The sequence below is a fragment of the Pan troglodytes genome, chromosome 10, assembly GCF_028858775.2.
Source record: "Pan troglodytes isolate AG18354 chromosome 10, NHGRI_mPanTro3-v2.0_pri, whole genome shotgun sequence".
In the NCBI taxonomy this organism is placed as follows: Eukaryota; Metazoa; Chordata; class Mammalia; order Primates; family Hominidae; genus Pan; species Pan troglodytes.
Genome location: NC_072408.2, coordinates 123,300,980 through 123,322,531, shown reverse-complemented (window position 1 = coordinate 123,322,531; position 21,552 = coordinate 123,300,980). Strand labels below are relative to the sequence as shown.

The following is a 21,552-nucleotide window of genomic DNA, read 5'->3' as shown; positions in this document are numbered from 1 at the left end:
GGCTATGTGCAGTGGCTCACACCTGTAATCCCAGCACTTTGGGAGGCTGAGGCAGGTGGATTACTTGAGCCCAGGAGTTTGAAACCAGCCTGGGCAAGGTGACAAGATCCCGTCTCTACAAAAAGTACAAACATTAGCTGGACATGGTGGTGCATGCCTGTAGTCCCAGCTACTCGGGAAGCTGAGGTGGGAGGATCGCTTGAGCCCGGGAAGTGGAGGCTACAGTGAGCTGAGATCATGCCACTGCACTCCAGCCTGGGGGACAGAGCAAAACCCTGTCTCAACAAAAACAAAACAAACAAACAAAAAAAGTCAAAGAAAGAGTGAGCTTTTTCAAGACAGGGACTGCATTTTTTAAAAAAACTCTTGTATCCACAGTACCCCAAACTGCCAACAATCAATAGCAGTATGTTGCCAAAAAGTAATGCCAAATGCATCTCAAATCATCTCAATTTATACTTCTGGCTACTTACAAGCTGAGTGATCTTGAGAGAGTGACAATTACCTTGGCATGCCTCGATTTCCTCATCTGGAAGATGGGCTTAACAAAATCTCTTTCTCAACATTGTCGACACAATCAAATGAGATCAAGGGTGTGAACTCGCCTAGCATAGTCCTGGGCTCTGCACGGGTGCACAGCCAAGGTCAGCTCAGTCTGATGGTGGACTTGCGTTTGGTTTTGTTTTCCTGGAGACCAGAGGCTATTTTCTCAGTTCTTTGGGAAGTGAGGAAATGGGGGTGAGATTTTTGCTTGTTATTATTATTTTTTATTTTTATTTTTGTTTTTATTTTTGAGATGCAGTCTCACTCCGTTGCCCAGGCTGGAGTGCAGTGGTGCAATGTCGGCTCACTGCAACCTCCACCTCCTGGGTTCAGGCAATTCTCCTGCCTCAGCCTCCCGAGTAGCTGGGATTACAGGCATGCGCCACCATACCTGGCTAATTTTTTTGTAGTTTTAGTAGAGGTAAGGTTTCACCATGTTGGCCAGGCTGGTCTCAAACTCCTGACCTCAGGTGATCCTCCCACCTCAGCCTCCCAAAGTGCTGGGATCACAGGTGTGAAGCACCATGCCCTGCCTGTTATTATTATTTTTTAAATTAAAAGTTAGATTGAACAGAAAATTGCCTTTTCTGAGACATTTCATCTGACAGGGTCTATGTTTGAGTTCACATCTTATCAAGATAATCAAAATGCCCCATGGTGTCTGGACTGCATCTCTGACCCAGTTAGTGTTCTTTCTAGCGTCTTCTGTGTTACAGACTGGTTTGGAAGAGCTCAAGTTCCCAAAATGCTCCTGTGGCCCTCAGACCTTCCTTCCCTGGGGGACCAGCCCCTAGAAACCTGCAGACTCCATCCCTGGGGTGGCAGCGAGTCACCCTGGGAGAACCTGCATCGGATTTCACCGCTGAGAAATTGACCAAAGTGGGTCTGTGTGCACCTTTGCAGGCCCCTCTGATAGCCCTGATCTCTGCACTACCTCTATGAAGACAGCATTGTCTCCCCTCCATTGTCACACATGGAGACCGGGCGGGGTGGGTGGAGGAAGATCTGGACGCTCAGGTCCTTGGCCACCTGCCCTGCCGCATGCCAGGGTGTGATGATCCAGGATTGGAGAATGCCTGCCTTGTCTTGCCAGAGACTGCTTCACCGCTCTCTCGCTCACACATTTGCTCAGAAGATGCCTGCGTCTGTGAGGGCTGGTGAAGACCTGGAACAGCCTTTGAAGGTATCCAGCCAACTGAATTTAATTAAACTGCAGTTCCAGAAGCCAGCAGCATTTTCTTAAGAAAGCAATACAACTTCTAAAAGTCCCCCGATGCTCCCGTGCCGCCCATTTCCTGTGCTTCAGACTACGTCATAAAACTGTCCATGGGGCAGTTTCCTTTGATGATGGATCCAGTTGACAAGATTTTTTTTTTTTTTAGCAAGCATCACAGCCTCTTCTTTCTTAAGTGAGGAATGCCGCATTTGTTCTTGCTTCCCCAAGCTGAAGTTATGGGACCTTGATCTTTTCTATGTGGTTTCTTGGATGGCTCATCTTGGAGAGTCACGCTTTCACCAGCCCAAGATCAGGGTAGCATCACAGCAGGAGCCAAATGTTGATTGCATTACTGCACTAAGTAAGATAAAGTGGTGGCCGAGGAATACTTCTGCTTCCAAACATGCCTTTCAGTCACTCAGTCTGCAATCATTGAACCCTTAATACGTGCTAGGGGCTAGGGATAGAATGGTGAACAGGACACCGTAGCTACAATCTTTACCATGTTTTCTATGATCAAGGGAGAGATAGATAATAAATACATAAGCAAATTAAGACATAAAACAGTTACAGATTGTTATACGTGCTAAGAAGAAACAGATGGCTAGAGAATAGTGGAGGGATATTCTTAGATAAAGTCAAAGAAGATCTCTCTGAGAAAGTGACATTCAAGATGAGAGCTGAAGGATGAGATGGAGCCAGCCCTGGGAACAGCCAGGGCTAGAATCTTCCAAGGCAGGAGGAACAGCAAGTGCAAAGGCCCTGGGGTGGGGAAAGCTTGGCAAGTGCTAGGAACTGACAGAAGGTCAGGGTTGCTGGAGTGTAATGAACAAGAAAGGCAGTGGCAAGAGAGAGGAGAGACAGAGAGGCATGGAGGGGTCCCTGCTGAGCCACAGAGATCACTATGAAGAGTGTGGATTTTGGCCAGGTGCGGTGGCTCATGCCTGTAATCCCAGCGCTTTGGGAGGCCGAGGTGGACAGATCACTTGAGGTCAGGAGTTCGAGACCATCCTGTCCAACTTGGTGAAACCCCGTCTCTAGTATAAATCAAAAAGTTAGCTTGGCGCGGTGGCGGTGACCTGTAATCCCAGGTACTTGGGAGGCTGAGGCAGGAGAATTGCTTGAACCTGGGAGGCAGACGTGGCAGGGAGCCGAGATGCCACTGTACTCCAGCCTGGGCAATAGAGTGAAACTCCATCTCAAAATAAATAAATAAATAAATAAGAGTGTGGATTTTACTCTAGGTCGGGGGGAAGGGGAACTGAAATTCACATATGAACCACCTCCACCTATGAAGCTGTGGAGTGAATAAATGATTTAGAAATAGTCTTCCATTTGCAAGCTTAGGCATCCAAGTCTTCGGCAATTGCATCCCTCTCTGATCCCCCCCCAGGACTCCTTACCTCTGTCACCCAGTGGGGCTTTTTGCATATATGCCTGTAAATGGTTATCAGAAGACCTGGCTGAGGTCCGCTAGGGCTGCTGCACCGCCTAACTCCAGGGTGGTAGCAGTGGTGTCACTGTGTTCTCTGTCAGTGACACTCTTTGGCATGCAACATAGACTTGGATGAAATGGTGCTTCCTAGACCTGTGCAATTGGGGGTCCTGGCCTGCCTCTGATGCTCACTAATACATGACCTGAGCAAGTCGCGAGCTGCCTTTGGGTCTCTGTTTTACGGTGTATGAAAAGAGACCCTGCCACACCTACCTCCCAGGGTTGTTGAGCACTTCCAAAGAAGAATACCTAACTGCGGCCCTCGGATGTGCTTCAGGCATCAGCAGACACCCTGACATTTCATTAAAAAAAGTGAGAGGTGTGTATGTGTGTGTGTGTGTGTGTGTGCGTGTGTTTGCTATGCAAGTGCATTTTCTACAAAAGAGAGGATCCAGGCCAGGTGTGGTGGCTCACACATGTAATTCTAACACTTTGGGAGGCTGAGGCAGGAGGATCACTTGAGCCTAGGAGTTCAAGGCTAGCAGTCAGCCAAGGTGGCACCACTGCACTCCAGCCTGGGTGACAGAGCAAGACTCTGCTTTTGTTTGCAGGGAGAAGAAGGTGCAAGAGAGGGGGAGGTGGGGGAGAGAGAGAGAGAGAGAGAGAGAATCCAAGTCTGTCTCCTCAGTTTCTCAAAGAGATCCATGATCCACCCAAGCTGAAAAGGTATTAAACACCTGGTAGTTGGAACTGCCTTGGCTCTTGAAGTTGCTCTCTTGCTCTGAAATCTGGTTCAACATTTGCATGTAGATGTTTTGTTTCCTCTCCGAAGTCTGTAAGCCGCTTTGCTTGGTGGCAGGGGGCTGCCTGCATTGGCATTGACTCTTGCCTCCCCACGTCACACCATGCTGACGCCTGGCTCCCATAAACCTGCCAAGCAGCAATCTGTCAGCCCAGGGCCGAGTCCTCCCCACTGTCCAAACTGGAGGACCCCAAGGCCCTTCCTGCTGCACCAATGGCCAAGAGTGGATGGAATGAGCGAAATCATTGTGTACTATCAGTGAGCTGGCGATTGCCTTACTCCTGCAAGGTAATAAGATGCCTTAACCCAGTTAAGAAGCTTCTGCAGGTTACCCCCAAGGAGCCATCGCTAATGCTGGAGATTGCTGGCACCATGGTAGGCCAAGGAGGAAGATGTTTCTGTTTTCAGGGAGAAGAAGATGCAAGTGCTTTTAACCTCCTCCCACCCACGCAAGGTTGACCCTGAATGGTTTATGTGTCTGTGTTACACACACATCCAGCATAGCACCCAGCACATTACAGGCACTTAACAAAAGTAGTAAATAAATAATGGTCATTTCCAGCTCATATGCCCACCACACCCTCCAGAGATTGTAATGCAGTACACTCACCTCTCATCTAGCCGAATCTTAACTGCTTCCCCCACCTCTTCCTGACAAGTAATAAAGTTAATAATACCTTGTGTGGCTGTTGTATCTTTTCTTCGCAAGAACTCCAAACACTTGGCTTCATCCTCATTTCTGAATTAGATTGAAAAGGGCTGGGGGTAAGAGGAAATCCTACTCACCCTCACCCACTCCCACCTAATCGATGTTATTTCAGGGAAACTGAGGCCTAGTTAGGACAGGAAATTCTTCGTCCAGATCTGCAAGTCACAGGCAGGTGGGACTGTGAAAAAAGACCTCCCCTGCCCTATTCCCAGTCCTGAATTTAATCTGTCCTGAAACAACTGAAATCTTTTTTTGGCCCGGAGGCCAGGCAGATCTGTCTAATTCTGCTAATGTCTTATAGTCCTGCAGTTCTTGAGGTCTGGGAAAACCCCCTTGCTTGGGAAGCTACCCACGGGAAGAAGAGGTCTCTAACAGTGTACAGCCAGAGACTGGGAGCTTACCTGCCACCTGGGACCACAGGGAGTGCAAATGAAGTTCCTGCCACACTCTCCAGGGAATATGAATCAGGGATTCAGGGTGGGCTTGGATCTACATGACAAGCTTTGACTTGCCCACCTTCCTGGGCTTCCAGAACAAAGCCTGTGGTGGTGAAAGGCTATATACAATGAGAGAGAGAGAGAAAAAAAAAAAGCATGCCCTGGGAAACCACCTGGCCTGCTCCTGGTTCCCATTAGCTGACTAACTCAAGGAGAAAGTGAGTTAGGAGTTTTTGGGCCTCAGTTGTTTCATCAATTAAATGGGTTTAATATTAATTGCCCTGTGTGCCCTGAGAGGTGATCAGGAGCACGAAGCAAAATAACAGATGGGAAAGTGCTTTAAAAAAATATCAGGTACTCTATTGAGATAACATTGTCGTGAACTTGGCGATGCAGGCTAGGCTGCCTGAGGGTCACCTGCAGAACTTCGAAGCTGAAGGGGAACTCGGGGCTCAGAGGGGCCATCATTTTCTGGAAGAGGCCAGAAGAAGGGAAGTGGGTGTGGCAGGCTGAAAAATATCCCCCCTCACCCCAAAGATATCCCAATCAAATCCCTAGAACCTGTGAATGTTATCTGGATCAAGGGTCTTTGCAGACATGATTAAATCAATTTTCTTGAGATGAGGGGATCTCCCTGGATAACCCAAGTAGGCCCTAAATGCAATCACTCATATCCTTACAAATTAGACATGCAGAGAATGGACACGCAGAGAAGCAGGGAAAGCAATGTGAAGACAGATGCAGAGATTGGAGTGATGAGTCCACAAGCCAAGGAACACCCAGAACTACCAAATTGGGAGGGGGCAAATGAGGATCTTCCCCTAGAACCCTCACGTAGGTTTCAGGCTTGTGGGCTCCAGAACTGTCAGCGAATACATGTCTGTTTTTCTAAGCCACCACTTTGTGGAAATTGATTACAGCAGCATTTGGAAACTGACACCATGTGAGGTGTGCGAATTCCCACTCTGTGTTGGTAGCAGAGCTGGGCATCCTGGCTCCTCGTCCACCGTGCGTCACGTCACCGCTCCGCCTGGCATCTGCAGGAGAGGTTAGCAAACACAGTCATCTCCAAAGCTCAGGAACAAGGGAAGATGGCAGTGGCCACTGAACCAGCTGCTTTTGGTAGCATGGAAGGAGAGGCAAAAGGGGACATTGCACGTCAAGTGGTGCCTCTCACGAACCAGCCGATGCTGGAACTCACAAACTGTCCCACAGAACAAGCCTGGGATAAAGATCTAGTGTCCTGGGCCGGGCGCGGTGGCTCACGCCTGTAATCCCAGCACTCTGGGAGGCTGAGGTGGGCGGATCATGAGGTCAGGAGATCGAAACCATGCTGGCTAACATGGTGAAACCCCGTCTCTACTAAAAATACAAAAAAATTAGCCGGGCATGGTGGTGGGTGCCTGCAGTCCCAGCTACTTGGGAGGCTGAGGCAGGAGAATGGCGTGAACCCGGGAGGCAGAGCTTGCAGTGAGCCGAGATCGCACCACTGCACTCCAGCCTGGGCGACAGAGCAAGACTCCGTCTCAAAAAAAAAAAAAAAAAAAAAAAAAAAAGAAATAGTGTCCTCTGCCAAAAGAGGAATAGGTCTCAGCTCCAAATTAGACACCTGGAGGTATAACTCTGTGTTTCCTTCATGTGATGAGCTGGCTCCCACGCTCCTGGGGCCTTCCACTGCAGCGCAGACCTCCCCTGGGAGAGCTGCATGGACACACGTTTTCAGAGAATGGAGACTTGGTGCTGATCTTCTGCGGGTTTTAGAGACGATGGTTTGCTGTCAGTTCCTGCCTGCCGTCCAGCAAAAAAGGCTCTGATGGCTGAGTAGCTGATTGTTCTCCAAAGGGCCCATGAGAAAAGCTGCATGTTCAGAACTCCAAAGATTGATTTCTGACCCAGAGCAAATTTTCATGGAGTTATCAGAAACGAGCGCCTTGTGACTTTCAGTTCCCCAGTTAGCCAGCTGCTGATGAGGGAACTCCCTGCTGAATGTCTGGCATCTTCCAGCTTTAGTTCCCAGTTGTATCCTCACACTGCAGAGAGAGAGAGAGAGAGAGAGAGAGAGAAACAGCTAGTTCTCTTTTTGTTCTTTTTTTTTTTTTTTTTTTTTGAGACAGGGTCTCTCTCTGTCACCCAGGCTGGAGTGCAGTGGCACGTTCTCGGCTCACTGCCACCTCTGCCTCCCAGGCTCAAGCAATTCTCGCTTGTGCCTTTCTGCCTCCAGAGTAGCTGAGATTACAGGTGCTCACCACCACGCCCGGCTAATTTTTGTATTTTCAGTAGAGACAGGGTTTCACCACATTGGGTGGGCTGGTCTCGAAATCCTGGCCTCAAGTGATCCACCAGCCTTGGCCTCCCAAAGTGCTGGGATTACAGGTGTGAGCCACCGAGCCCAGCCTCTTTTTTTGTTCTCAAAAGGATGCTAATCTCATCATGGGGGCTCTGCCCTCATGACCTGATTAGCTACCTCCAGGAGGTCTCATCTCTGAATACCATCACACTAGGCCTTCAACATATGCATTTTGGGGAGACACAAACATTCAGTCTATAGCCACAGGTAATGTTGTTGTTAAATTATTATTATTATTATTATTGTAGACAGAGTCTCACTCTGTCCCCCAGGCTAGAGCACAGTGGTGTGATCTTGGCTCACGCTGCCTCCCGGGTTCAAGAGATTCTCATGCCTCAGCCTCCCAAGTAACTGGGATTACAGGTGTGCGCCACCACACCCAGCTAATTTTTGTATTTTTGGTAGAGACGGGGTTTTGCCATGTTGGCCAGGCTGGTCTTGAATTCCTGGCCTCAAGTGATCCACCTGCCTTGGCCTCCCAAAGTGCTGGGATTACAGGCATGAGCCACCATGCCTGGCCCACAGGTAATATTATTAATACTATTATTATCATCCCCATTTTTCAGATGAAGAAACTGAGGTTTGAAGGCTACATGGTGGCTAAAAGGCATTGCTGGGTCTCCCGCCATGGAATTGCCACTTTCCTACCACGCAAGGCTGCGTTTGATTAGGGATTTGAGAGGGAGGGGCTGGAGATGCAAATATCCCTTCAGTTGTTCTGGCTGCTGACTCTCAGACCAGGGAATTTAAAACAGGAGGTTGTATGTTTTCATAGCAACTCCCCTGGAGCCAGAAATGAAGACCCCACGTGGGTTGCTGGGTGCCTGCGTGCGTTCTGCATGTTTAATGCAGGGTGTAGTAAGTGAGTTTGTTCCGCACCACCCAGCTCTTCCTAGAGCCAGCTGCTCCTTTCAAAGGCTGCTGAACACTGCTGAGAGGTGACAGTGGTCATAGATGGTCAACTGAAGTTACTTCCTGAACAGAAAAGCTGTCATTCTTTATATCAGCCCCTCCCACAATTCACTCTCAACCGTATCCAATATCCCCACATGACACCAGCACTTTTTATTTATTTATTTATTTTTATTTTTTGAGACAGAGTCTCACTCTGCACCCAGGCTGGAGTGCAATGGCGCAATCTCAGCTCACTGCAACCTCCACCTCCCAGGTTCAAGCGATTCTCCTGCCTCAGCCTCCTGAGTAGCTGGGATTACAGGTGTGCGCCATCACACCCAGCTAATTTTTTTTTTAGTTAGTAGAGATGGGATTTCACCATGTTGGTAAGGCTGGTCTCAAACTTCTGACCTCAGGTGATCCACCTGCCAAAGTGCTGGGATTACAGGCATGAGTCATCGTGCTCGGCCTACAGGTGCTTTTTATCACCTACATGTCTCTCAGATCCATCCTCCTCTCTCATCTCCACGTCACTACCTTGATCTAAGCCCTGATCTCTCACCTGGACTAATCTGAGCACCATAGCCAGGTGCTCCCCTTGCCCCACCCTAACTGCCTCCAAGCTGCTCTGTAAACCGCAGCCAGGGTGATGTTTAGGAAATGCATGACCTCCTCTTCCCTCATCCCCTCCAAACTCACTAGTAGCTGCCCCCTGCCCTCAGCAGGAAGACCCAACTCTTCTCTGTGGCTGGGTGCAGCCCTCTGCTGGAGTCCACATGTATCCATTTGTCAGAGCAGATTATCAAAGTATCAGGAATTTTGGAAGCTGCTTGACGTCACATTGGTGACTTGGAATCGGCCACAACAGGAGTATTTACACTACGGAAATTGGCAAACACTAATCCGAGCCTTTTTGCTTTTTCCTGGGGAGCTGGTTGTTAAACATTTACCAGCACACCCGTGCCTGCACGACCTGGCCCACCTAACCCCACCAGTTCCTCCAGTTTTCTCTCTTCAGACTCTGCCCCTTGCCTCTGATGGCACCAGTCTACCTTCCTTCCTCTTGCAGGTAAATTGCATATCCTTTCTGTGAAGCTCAAGCATCACTTCCTCAGATAAGCATGCCTGGACCCCAGCACAGGTGCAATCTGTTGTATGCTCTTTCCAGCAGCAGGCTTATCTCAGCTTTTAATCATGTGATGTGTTAGAGTGCTAATTTCTTTCCCCTTTGCCCCACTAAACTGAAAGTGTCATGGGAGCAGGGCCTGCATCTGCCTTTGCTTATTGTTATATACCCAGAGCCTAGCACAGTGCCTGGCACATAGTGGGTACACATAAAATGCTTTTGCATGTTTAATTTTAGTAAACCATACATAACAAAATTCACCACTTTAACTCATCTTTTTTTTTTTTTTAAGTGGTAGGTTCCCGATACATTGCCCAGGCTGGAGTGCAGTGGTTATTCACAGGGCGAGATCCCAACTACTAATGAGCATGGGAGTTTTGACCTGCTTTGTTTCCAGCTTTGGTCAGTTCCCCGCTCCTTAGGCAACCTGGTGGTCCCCCACCCCCAAGTGGTCACCACATTGATGCTGAACTTACTGTGGACACTCAATTGGCTTAGGGCACTACAGCCCAGAACTCCTGGGCTCAAGCAATCAGCCTCCCGAGTAGCTGGGACTACAGGTGTGTACCACTATGCCAGGCCATTTTAACCTTTTTTTTTTGAGATGGAGTCTCACTCTATTGCCCAGGCTGGAGTGCAGCGACACAATCTCAGCTCACCGCAAACTCCGCCTCCCAGGTTCATGTGATTCTCCTTCCTCAGCCTCCTGAGTAGCTGGGATTACAGGCATGCACCACCACACCTGGCTAATTTTTGTGTTTTTAGTAGAGATGGGGTTTTACCATGTTGTCCAGGCTGGTCTCAAACTCTTGACCTCGTGATCCACCCGCCTTGGCCTTCCAAAGCACTGGGATTACAGGCGTGAGCCACTGCGCCCGGCCCACTTCAACCATTTTAAGTATGCAATTCGTTGGTATTAAATACATGAACAGGTGCAACCACGACCATGCAAAAAAAAAAAAATTTTTTTTTTTTGAGATGGAGTTTTGCACTTGTCACCCAGGCTAGAGTGCAATGGCACAGTCTCAGCTCACTGCACCCTCCACCTCCTGGGCTCAAGAGATTCTCCTGCCTCAGCCTCCCTAGTAGCTGGGATTACAGGGGCCCGCCACCACACCCACCTAATTTTTTTTGTATTCTTAGTAGAGATGGGGTTTCACCATGTTGGCCAGGCTGGTCTCAAACTCCTGACCTCAGGTGATCCACCCACCTCAGCCTCCCAAAGTGCTGGGATTACAGATGTGAGCCACCGCACCTGGCCAAAAAAAAAATTCAGTGTATGTATATTCAGCGTGTCTTTATTTGAATAGGTAATATATGTATATGTGGAAAAATTTCAAGCATTGCAAGAAAGTGTACAGTGAAAATAAATAAGATAAAAAAGAGCATACATCTCCTTCACTGTCTGACTCTAGGCCCCCTGAGTTCCTTCACTAGAAGAAACCACCATCACTAGCCTCTTGGATAAGCTTCCAGAAGAATTTGATGCTATAAAAGTGTGTAATGTAAGTGCATATCCCCTTTTGTTTAACAAATGATAGCATCTTCTACATGCTGTTATGCCTCTTTGTTCTTTCCGTTTGTTAATATCTTTTAGAGACCATTTCAGAGGAGTGCAGAGAGAGCTTTCGTTTGATCTGGGCTGCATAGCATTCCAGCATATAGACGTACCATGATTTATTTAACCTGTTCTATAAGCCAATTTTATAGGGTGCTGTACATTTCCTTGTGACACAAAGGAAAGCCTATACAAGCTTTTGGAATCACACCAGTCAACGATTCAGCTAGGTACTGGAAATAAAACTGAGAACAAATATAAAGTGAGTCGAATGAAATCATGACATAATTGCAACATAATCAGCATTTGCTGAGTACGTAGTGTGGATCTGGGGCTGTCTAAATGCTATATCATTTAACTTGAATGGCAATCCTGTGGGGAGTAGTTAACACCCATGTTTTGCTACTGAGGCTTGGACAGTTTCAGCAATTCAGCCAAGAACCAAACCTAGCATGCAAGTCCTCTGACCCCAAGTCTGAAACTCTTCCTTGTATCAGCACACTGCCTCCTCTAGTGCCCAATCCTTGAGTCTCACTGGGATTTAAACACAGTGTGCTAGGGCTGAAAAATGGACAGCTCAGGTGTAGACCAGGGTGCTAATGATAACCAATCTCCTCTCCATTACAGCCCTGTCTAGATTCTTCATCCATGCAACGTATACTCATTGAGTGCCTCTCATGTGCCTAGCACTGTGCTTATGCATGGGATTGAGATCAACAAGATATGCAAGGTTTCTGTCCCTGTGCAATGGGGTTGAATGGTGACCCAACGCCCCCCTCCGCCACTAACTTACATACACATCTTAACACCTGGCACCTGTGAATGTGACCTCTTTTGGAAATAGGGTCTTTGCAATATAATTAAGGATCCTGAGGTGAGATCATTGTATTTGTCTGTTGTGACACTGCTATAAAGAACTGCCCAAGACTGGGTAATTCATAACGAAAAGAGGTTTAATTGACTCACAGTTCTGCGTGGCTGGGGAGGCCTCGGGAAACTTACAATCGTGGTGGAAGGGGAAGCAGGCATGTCTTACATGGCAGCAGGTGAGAGAGAGTACATAAAGGAGGAACTGTCAAACACTTATATAACCATCAGATCTTGTCAGAACTCACTCACTGTCATGAGAACAGCATAAGGGAAACCACCCCTATGACCCAATCACCTGCCACCAGGTCCCTCCCTCAACACGTGGGGATTAAGCGGATTATAGTTTAAGATGAGATTTTTGCAGGGACACAGAGCCAAACCATATCAATCATCCTGGGTCCCTAAATCCAATGACAAGTGCCTTTTATGAGAAAAAGATAGAGAGAGATTTGACACACCCATGTGAAGATGCAGTCAGGGATTGGAGCAAAGGAGCCACAAGCCAAGGAACATCTTGGGGCCACCAGTGGCTGGAAGAGGCAAGGAAGGGTCTTCACCAAGAGCCTTCACAGGGAGCATGACCCAGCTAACACCTTGACTTTGCACTTCTGGCCCCCAGAACTATGACAAAATAAATGTCAGTTTTTTTAAGCCACCTAGTTTGTGTTCATTTGTCATGGCAGCCTAAGGAAATGAATATACCCTGTAAAGGGATCATTTTTCTTTTCTTTTTTTGAGACAGAGTCTCACTCTGTCACCCAGGCTGGAGTGTGGTGGTGCGATCTCGGCTCACTGTAACCTCTGCCTCCCAGGTTCAAGTGATTCCCATGCCTCAGGATTACAGGCACGTGCCATGACACCTGGCTAGTTTTTGTATTTTTAGTAGAGACAGGGTTTCACCATGTTGGCCAGACTGGTCTAGAACTCCTGACCTCAAGTGATCCACCCGTCTCGGCCTCCCAATGTGCTGGGATTACAGGTATGCACTACCACGCCTGGCCTGGGATCATTATTTGAATGAAGAAAAGCGTTGGTTGCAAGATGACCCAGGTAGTGCATGTTAAAATTCACTGGAGCAGACCCTCTTGTGCTGTCAGAATGATACAGGCTAGTTTCTTGCAGAAGACACTGAAACAAATACAGTGGAATCCTGAAACCCCAAACTTCCAGCTGTTTTAAAAAACAGGCAGCCGGCAAGTCAGCAGGATAATTAGACATGCAGACCGTTAACTTGCTCCAGTCATCACCATGGAGTGTCATCAGCCCAGGTTTTTTCATTAATGTCCAAGAACTCCTGGATCCCTCTGTCTTCAACAAACACCTACAGTGTGTGTGCTCTTTGGGGGGCCCTATCCTGGGCTCTGAAGGGGGTACGACACAGCCCCAACCCTATGGGGCTCAGGATCTGGTCGGGGAGGAGTAATGTCAGCCCTGGTGGTTAGAGGTAGTGCTGACATTCACCAGGATGCACTGATACAACGACACAGTTCCAATGGTGGAATACTTCTGTCTGTGGCACTTGGTAAATAGCTGCCTCCCTGAACCCCTAAGTGCCATCCTGCCACCTTGGCTATGCCAGCCCCCGCCACCCTTCCTAAGACCCCAGGGACCTCTGCACCATTCAGCAACTAAAAGGATAATGGTTCCCTGGTACAGCAGGGAGGGGACCCCCAGGCTCCTTCTTCTGTGCTGCAGCCAAGATCCATTCTGACTGATCAAATGCCCTTGTTGTACTGAGTGAGACATTGATGTAGTTTGGCTGTGTCCCCACCCAAACCTCATCTTGAATTGTAGCTCCCACAATTCCCATGTGTTGTGGAAGGGACCCGGTGGGAGGTAATTGAATCATGGGAGTGGATCTTTCCCATGCTGTTCTCATGATAGTGAATAAGCCTCATGAGATCTGATGGTTTTATAAAGAGGATTTTCCCTGCACAAGTTCTCTTCTCTTGTCTGCCACCATGTGAGACATGCCTTTCACCTTCCACCGTGATTATGAGGCCTCCCCAGCCATACGGAATTGCGAGTCCATTAAACCTCTTTCTTGGCCAGGTGTGGTGGCTCATGCCTGTAATCCCAGCACTTCAGGAGGCTGATGCAGGTGGATCATGAGGTCATGAGATCGAGACCAGCCTGGCTAACATGGTGAAACCCCATCTCTACTAAAAAATACAAAATATTAGACAGGTGTGGTGGCATGCACCTGTAGTCCCAGCTACTCGGGAGGCTGAGGCAGGAGAAAGGCAGGGGAATTGCTTGGACCCAGGAGGCAGAGGTTGCAGTGAGCCAAGATGGCACTACTGCACTCCAGCCTAGGCAACAGAGCGAGACTCCGTCTAAAAAAAAAACAAAACAAAACCAAAACCTCTTTCTTTTGTAAATTCCTAGTCTCAAGTATGTCTTTATCAGCAGCATGAGAACTGACTAATACTAATACACACATATTTTGAGGATCATCACTGATTGGACCTCAATGCTGAGGGGCTGGCTTTGAATCTGTGTCTTTCATCTATATAACTCTAGCTAGTCATCTGAAATTGCAAGCCTTAGGCACAAAAACATGAGTGAGGGTGGGTCCATCTACCCACATCACTCCTCCCTGCCTTAAACATAGCCTCAAAGACATCACTGGTCCCTGCAAACGGCCCCAAAAGGGTCTAGGGAGAGACCTGGGGGATCCAGACCAGCACACACAATGGTCAGGACCACCTCTGCAAGCTGCCAAATCTCAAAGAAAGGCCAAAAGCCAAGACTAGTCTGAAAACCCCACCGTATGCATGCCCTGCTGAAAGTCAAGGATCTGAAGCCTGGAGGCGAGGAGGCAGGGAGGGCCAGATCCTGGGGTCCAAATAAGGCCAGTTCCAGATAAGCCAGAGGTTAACCCTCAAATGCCAGCAGGGGCCAGACAGGTAAGTACATTAATGAAGTGGCTAGCCCAAGCCTGACACTGGGACAGCCTTAGCACACTTCCCAAAGCCATGTCTGTAATTTTCAATGGGATGAAGGCAATTTTTGTAGGGGCGGCTTCAGGCTCTTGGGCGTGTCAGGAAATTGGCTGCAGGTGCCGTAGAAGAAGTGTGTTTCTATCATCCTTCTTTAGCTTTCTCTGCAAGGCCAAGGGGCCAAACATGAAAGCTTTCAGAGTCATTCCGAAGGGTTTTTTGAGAATCAAAGCTACCTAAGCGAGGTCCAGAGAGCAAGCCCTTTCCACAGGGGGTAAGAGGAGGCACCCCCGGGTCATTGGCATTGTTATTATTACAGAGGGTGATGAAGGATGGTGGGTCCTTGAGAGAATAAACTTTCCTAATCGTTCCTGAAACCAAAGATGGAGTGCACTGTATTGCATTATTTAACAATTGCATTGATTCATTCTGAATATTTCTGCAGACCTATTATGTGCAGGTTATTAAGGGGCTATGATGGGGAACAAATCAGAAGTGGACTCTGCCCAGCCTGGCCAAAATGGTGAAACCCCGTCTCTACTAAAAATACAAAAATTAGCCAGGTGTCGTGGTGTGCACCTGTAATCCCAGCTCCTTGGGAGGCTGAGGCATGAGAATCACTTGAACCTGGAGGCAGAGGTTGCAGTGAGCCTGGATCACGCCACTGCATTCCAGCCTGAGTGACAGAGCAAGACTCTGTCTCAAAAAATAAATAAATAAATAAATTAAAAGAAAAGGAAAAGAAGTGGTCTTTGTTCTTGCAGCACTTACAGTCAACTGAGCACCTACTATGTGCCAGGCCCCTTGCAAAAATGATGTCAAGTACCCCCATATCACCATGAATTTTAGTTATTGAGGGCCTGTGCTACACCAGGGATGGTCAAGGTTAAGGATATCCGTGCAAATAATAATGGCTGCAACATGAACTGATGTCTTGCTAAGTGTCATGCATGCACTGACTGTGAGTGTTATTGTAGTTAAGTTCCCAGTAACCTCTGGGAACTAAACATAGTCCAGATGAGGAAACCGAGGCACAGAGAGGTTGCGACTCCTCCCACTAGTAAGTGGCAGAGATGGGGCTTGAACTTGCCCTGATTCTAGAGCAGACACTATTAATTATGCTGCCTGCTTAGTAATTCTCAAAACGTCCCTATAAGTAGTCATGCTTAGCCCCATTTTGCAGATTAGAAACTGAGGCTCTGGAAGGTTTTTCTTGTGACGGCAACCCAGGGCGGGGACCAGAGTGAAGCCTCGGCTCAGCTGCTAAAGTTAAAGGGGTACCAAAAACCCAGTAATCAAGATAAACAGTATTTAATGCAACATTTTAAAACTCACAAATTGATGCAAAATATCCACAATGAACAAGACATGAAAATTTTAAAGAAAGACAGGATCCCACCTTGTACACGAAAGTCTTCACCTGACTTGCCTCACTCTAATCCCAGTCCTGTCTTTAATTTTTTCAGTTTGTTCATCATTGATTTTGTTGGCAGTAATTTTCAGTTTTTAACAATATTGTATTAAAATTTTATTTATTTATTTATTTGTTTGTTTATTTGTTTATTTTTTAGAAATGAGGTCTCACTATGTTTCCCAGGCTGTCTCAAACTCCTGGACTCAAGCCATCCTCCTACCTCGGCCTCCCAAAGTGCTGGGATTACAGGCGTGAGCTGCCACTTCCTGCCATTATTTATCTTGATTATGGACATTTTTTGTTTGCCGTTACATTTTGCACCTTGGCAAGTGCCTCACTGATCTTATCCTAGTATGGATTCTGCAGCATTAACTTCTCACAGCTATTTCATTTATTATTACTATTGTGTTTTTTGGAGACAGGGTCTTGGCTCTGGCACCCAGGCGGGAGTACAGTGCTGCGATCATAGCTCACGGCAGCCTCTAACTCCTAGGCTCAAGTGATCCTCCTGCCTCAGCCTCACAAGTAGCTAAGACTACAAGTGTGCACCACCCCATCTGGTTTTTATTTATTTTATTTTATTATTATTAATTTTTTTTTTGTAGAGAGAGACAGTCTCACTATATTGTCCAGGATGGTCTTGAACTCCTGGTCTCAAGCGATCCTCCCACCTCAGCCTCCCAAAGTGTTGGGACTACAGGGGTGAGCCAGGAGTCAGGCCCCATAGCTGTCGGGTGTTCACCCTGTACCACTCTTTCAGGTCTTCCTTGCGTCTTATCCTCCCAACAGCCCTAGGAGGCAAGGTTATCTTCCCTAAGGGTCCTGTTTTACAGAGGAGGACACGAGACAGCGGCTCAGAGAGGTGGAGAGTTTTACTTAAAATCATACAGCAGAGGGGCGGACAGTTGAACCCAGCCAGGCTTCCTGGAAGGAGGGAGGGAACTTCTCCGCGCTGGGAACAGCCCAAGCGTGGGTGGGGGACTGATGATCGCTCAGGCGTCTCCAGAATTCCTGCAGGGGGTGGGGAGGGAGGACCTGGTGACCTCTGAGTTCCCAACAACCCTCGATTCCAGTTTTCTACGATTCCATTGCTTCTTATGAAGCTGGTGACTTGGAGCCTGCCCCAGTCCCTGGGCCCCAGCCTGGACCCGGGGAGCCCCGGGGCGGGAATCAGCGGGGACCCTGCACGTCCCAGGGCAGGGGGAACGGGGAAGGTGTCCCCGCCAGCCTGGTGCGCGGAGCCTGGCTCCTCGGCGCGCCTGAGCAGCAGCCCTGGGAGGGAGAGGCGTCGCGTTGCAAGAAAGCTGTTGGTAATAAGCGGAATTGGGTTTTAATGGGGTTCGCACAGATAGAACAGAAATCAAATTAGGGCCTAATTGGCATGCAGGAGGCAGCCAGAGCCGCGGCGGCGCGGCGGGCCCGCTGGGGCCGAGCAGCGCAGCAGCCCCCGGGACGCCGCGTCCCGCCTGCGGGAGGCCTGGGCGCGCTGGGACCCTCTCCGGCGGCGACGCCCCGCCCCTGCACGGCCCCGCCCCTGCGTTTCGCCCTGGAGAACCGAAGCACAGCCTGGGGACCAGCATCCCACTACAGCCCCGCCCGGGCAGCCTGGGAGGGGCCCTTTGACCTTGACCCCGCTCCTTGAAAACGCTGGAGCCGCTGAGAGCTTGCAGAGCTTGGCGTTGGCTTGGTTTGATTTATTTTGATTTTCCCTATTGATGGCAAAGAAAAAAAAAAAAAAGAATGTAGGGGAGGTGGCACAGGGAAATAAAGTGGGACAGAAGAGGAGAAAGAGTATTGGCAAAAGGAAAAGGAACCGAACACCCAGTGCGTAATAATGAGAGCGATAACAGCAATGTTGGGTGCCGACCCCGGGCCAGGTCCTGAGCTGGCAGGTTGCAGGGATTTACAGCATGACTCCTGTGAGGTTTGATACTCCTCTTTTCATCTCACACGTGACGAACTGGAAGCACAGACGTTTAGTTGTTTCCTGAGGGTCACTCAGCAAGCAAACTGTGCTGCTCACGTTGCAACCCAAGGCTGGGGGACTCCAAGGGTAATACGTGTATCTGTTTCTGCCACAAGCAGGTAAAAGTTTTTTTTAATTATTTTTTGTTTTATTTTTATGTTTTTTTTGAGACAGTGTCTCACTCTGTCGCCCAGGCTGGAGTGCAGTGGGACGATCTCAGCTCACTGCAACCTCCGCCTCTCGGGTTCAAGCAATTCTCGTGCCTCAGCCTCCCGAGTTGGGACTACAGTCACGTGCCACCATGCCCAGCTAATTTTTGTATTTTTAGTAGAGATGGGGTTTCATCATGTTGGCTAAGCTAGTCTCGAACTGCTGACCTCAAGTGATCTGCCCACTTCGGCCTCCCAAAGCGCTGGGATTACAGGCATGAACTACCACGCTTGGCCCTATTTTTAATTTATTTTTATTAGGGACGAGGTTTCGCTATGTTGCCCAGGCTGGACTCGAACTCCTGGGCTTAAGCCATCCGCCTGCCTCGCCCTCCCAAAATGCTAGGGTTACAGGCATGAACCACCACAGCTGACCTTTTTTTTTTTTTCTTACCTACTTTTTTTTTTTTTTTTTTGAGACGGAGTCTTGCTCTATCGCCCAGGCTGGAGTGCAGTGGCGCGATCTCGGCTCACTGCAACCTCCTAAGCAATTCTCTGCCTCAGCCTCCGGAGTAGCTGGGATTACAGGCACGTGCCACCACGCCCGGCTAATTTTTTTATTTTTAATAGAGACGGGGTTTCACCATCTTGGCCAGGCTGGTCTTGAACTCCTGACCTCGTGATCCACCCGCCTTGGCCTCCCAAAGTGCTAGGATTACAGGCGTGAGCCACCGCACCCAGCCTTTTTCTTATCTACTTTTAAGAGCACTTACAAGATTCTCATAGACTGATGGTGCCTTGGTTTTATTGTTAACAATTCGAAAAGTTTTGAGATGGCATTTCTTTCCAAGATTTTACATTCAGACTTTTGCTATATCAGACGAATTTTATTTTACATCTGCCCTCTTTCCCTGTAGTGTCCTTGGAAGTCTTACAACTCCACAGACCACGTACTTCCTGGGCCAAAGAGCACTCCTAGTCTTTGGGGGGATAGAAACTGAGAGAAGCAAAGAGAGACCTCCACCTTTCCACGGTGGGTGAGCCGAGCAGCAGTAGTGATGCCAGGCAGGCGAGCCCCAAAGTGCAGCTTAGCGCCTGGGTTCTTGGCTTTGCCCAGGAAAGAATTCAAGGGCAAGCCAGAGGTAGAAGGAAAACAGCTTTATTGAAGAGACCGTGTTACAGCTCCGTGACTGCTCCCGCAGAGCAGGGCTACCCCATAGACAGAGAGTAGCAGCTCAGGGCAGTTTTGCAGTCGTATTTATACCTACTTTTAATTGCACGCAGATTAAGGGGCGGTTCATGCAGAAACTTCTCGGGAAGGGGTAGTAATCATTGGGTCGTTGCCATGGAAAGGGGCGGTAACTCCCAGTTGTTGCCATGGCAATGATAAATTGACGTGGCACACCGGTGGGCGCGTCTGATAGAAAGCTGCTTTTGCCGGCCCTGCTTTAACTAGTCCTCAGTCTGTTCCCGTGTCCCAACCCCACCTCTGGAGTCGAGTTCCGCCTCCTACCTCAGTAGGAGTAAATAACTTGGAAGGAATACTGTAGCAACTCTCCTCAAGCATCCCCTGTATAGTATGTCCACTCCTCAAACAAGTCTTCAAGGGAGGCATTTTAATCCCCCTCTTTTTTTTTCTTTTTCTTTCTTTCTTTTTTTTTTTTTTTTGAGACAGAGGCTTGCTCTGTTGCCCAGGCTGGAGTGCAGTGGCGCCATCTCAGCTCACTGCAACCTCCGCCTCCGGGGTTCAAGCGATTCTCCTGTCTCAGCCTCCGGAGTAGCTGGGACTACAGGCTGCACCACCATGCCAGGCTAATTTTTTTAATTTTTTAGTAGAGACGGGGTTTCACCATGTTGGCCAGGCCGGTCTCAAACTCCTGGTCTCAAGTGAGCTGCCCACCTCTGTCTCCCAAAGTGCTGGGATTACAGGCATGAGCCACCAAGCCCGGCCTTTAATTCCCATTTTTAAGACTCAGAGAGGTACAGTGACCTACCCAGGGTCACACAGTGAGTCCATGGTAGAACTGGTATCTGAACTCAGGTATGTCTGACCCCAGATCCCATGTTATTTTCCTGGCACTTTGCACATGGTGCTAAACAGTGATGACATCATCTCTTTCGGAAAGCACCAAGGATTAGCGTGTTGTGTTCTCTCAGCAGTTGGGAAATAGGATGTGCTGCTTCCATCCATGCTACAAACCCATCTTTGTCATCTTTTGGATACAACCAGAGTGAAGGAAACTTGGAATATCAGTTTCTGACAGTTTCAAGCCTGATCTGTCTCCAAATGGAATCAGACATTTCTTGGTGGCAGCTGGCTGAGAACATTCCAGGGCAGCATTTTCCAATGCATATTACAGGAACATGTTCAGAATTGTTCATGAGATCACAGGCTCTGTGAACAAATGAACTGGGGAAATTTGGGATGGATCAACCAAGTTAAACCTGCTTCTTTACAGCAGGACTTTTCAGAGCCTTTAATGTGTTCACAGGCATGGGAATCTCCAAGAGGATCAGTAGCAAAAAGCATTTTCCAAATAGAATTATGCATGGAATGCTTTCACAGAACACTGTGCAGGCAGGCATGACAGTACACACTTTGGGAAACATGACCAAGTGTGTTCCGAACTCAGCCCTTTAGAGTTCCAAATTGGTTGGGAGGTGGAACCTGCCCTCTGCATTAATCCTACTGTCTTCTTCCCTTAGGTGGGACATGTTAAAGTCCTGTTTGTGGAGAAAAGCTTTCATGGTTGAATGAGAGAGTTGCAATTGTATCTGTTTCTCTAGAGCATTGCCAGTTGCACTTTTCAATAAAAAATCTTCACATTTATGTCCTTATGGCTGTCCAGAGCATCATAGGGTGTCTGAAGATTTACAGGCAAGTGAAATTATACTCAGAGATGCATGCAGCATGTTTAGCATTCAGCAAATCGTGGAGTTAGTGTTGGGGCTAGTGTTATTGATATCGTCATTAGACCCAGTTCCTGCCCTTGTGGAGTCCACAGTCTGGTCGAAAGAATAAAACACAGACCCTGCCACTAAATTAAAAAAAAAAAAATTAGCTGGACAAGGTTAAAATGGCCAGGTATGGTTAAAATTGCCAAGCGTGGTGGTGCGTCCCTATAGTCCCAGCTAGTCGGCAGG

At 48.3% G+C, this 21,552-nt stretch overlaps 1 long non-coding RNA gene across 1 annotated transcript; it reads left to right on the top strand.

Annotated features, from left to right (window-relative positions):
- The first annotated feature begins 18,157 nt into the window (after positions 1–18,157).
- LOC134807514 (uncharacterized) lies at positions 18,158–21,290 on the top strand. Its single transcript, XR_010148162.1, has 3 exons — positions 18,158–18,378; positions 19,326–19,441; positions 21,115–21,290. It is a non-coding gene; the product is annotated as an uncharacterized LOC134807514 (long non-coding RNA).
- The last annotated feature ends 262 nt before the right edge of the window (positions 21,291–21,552 follow it).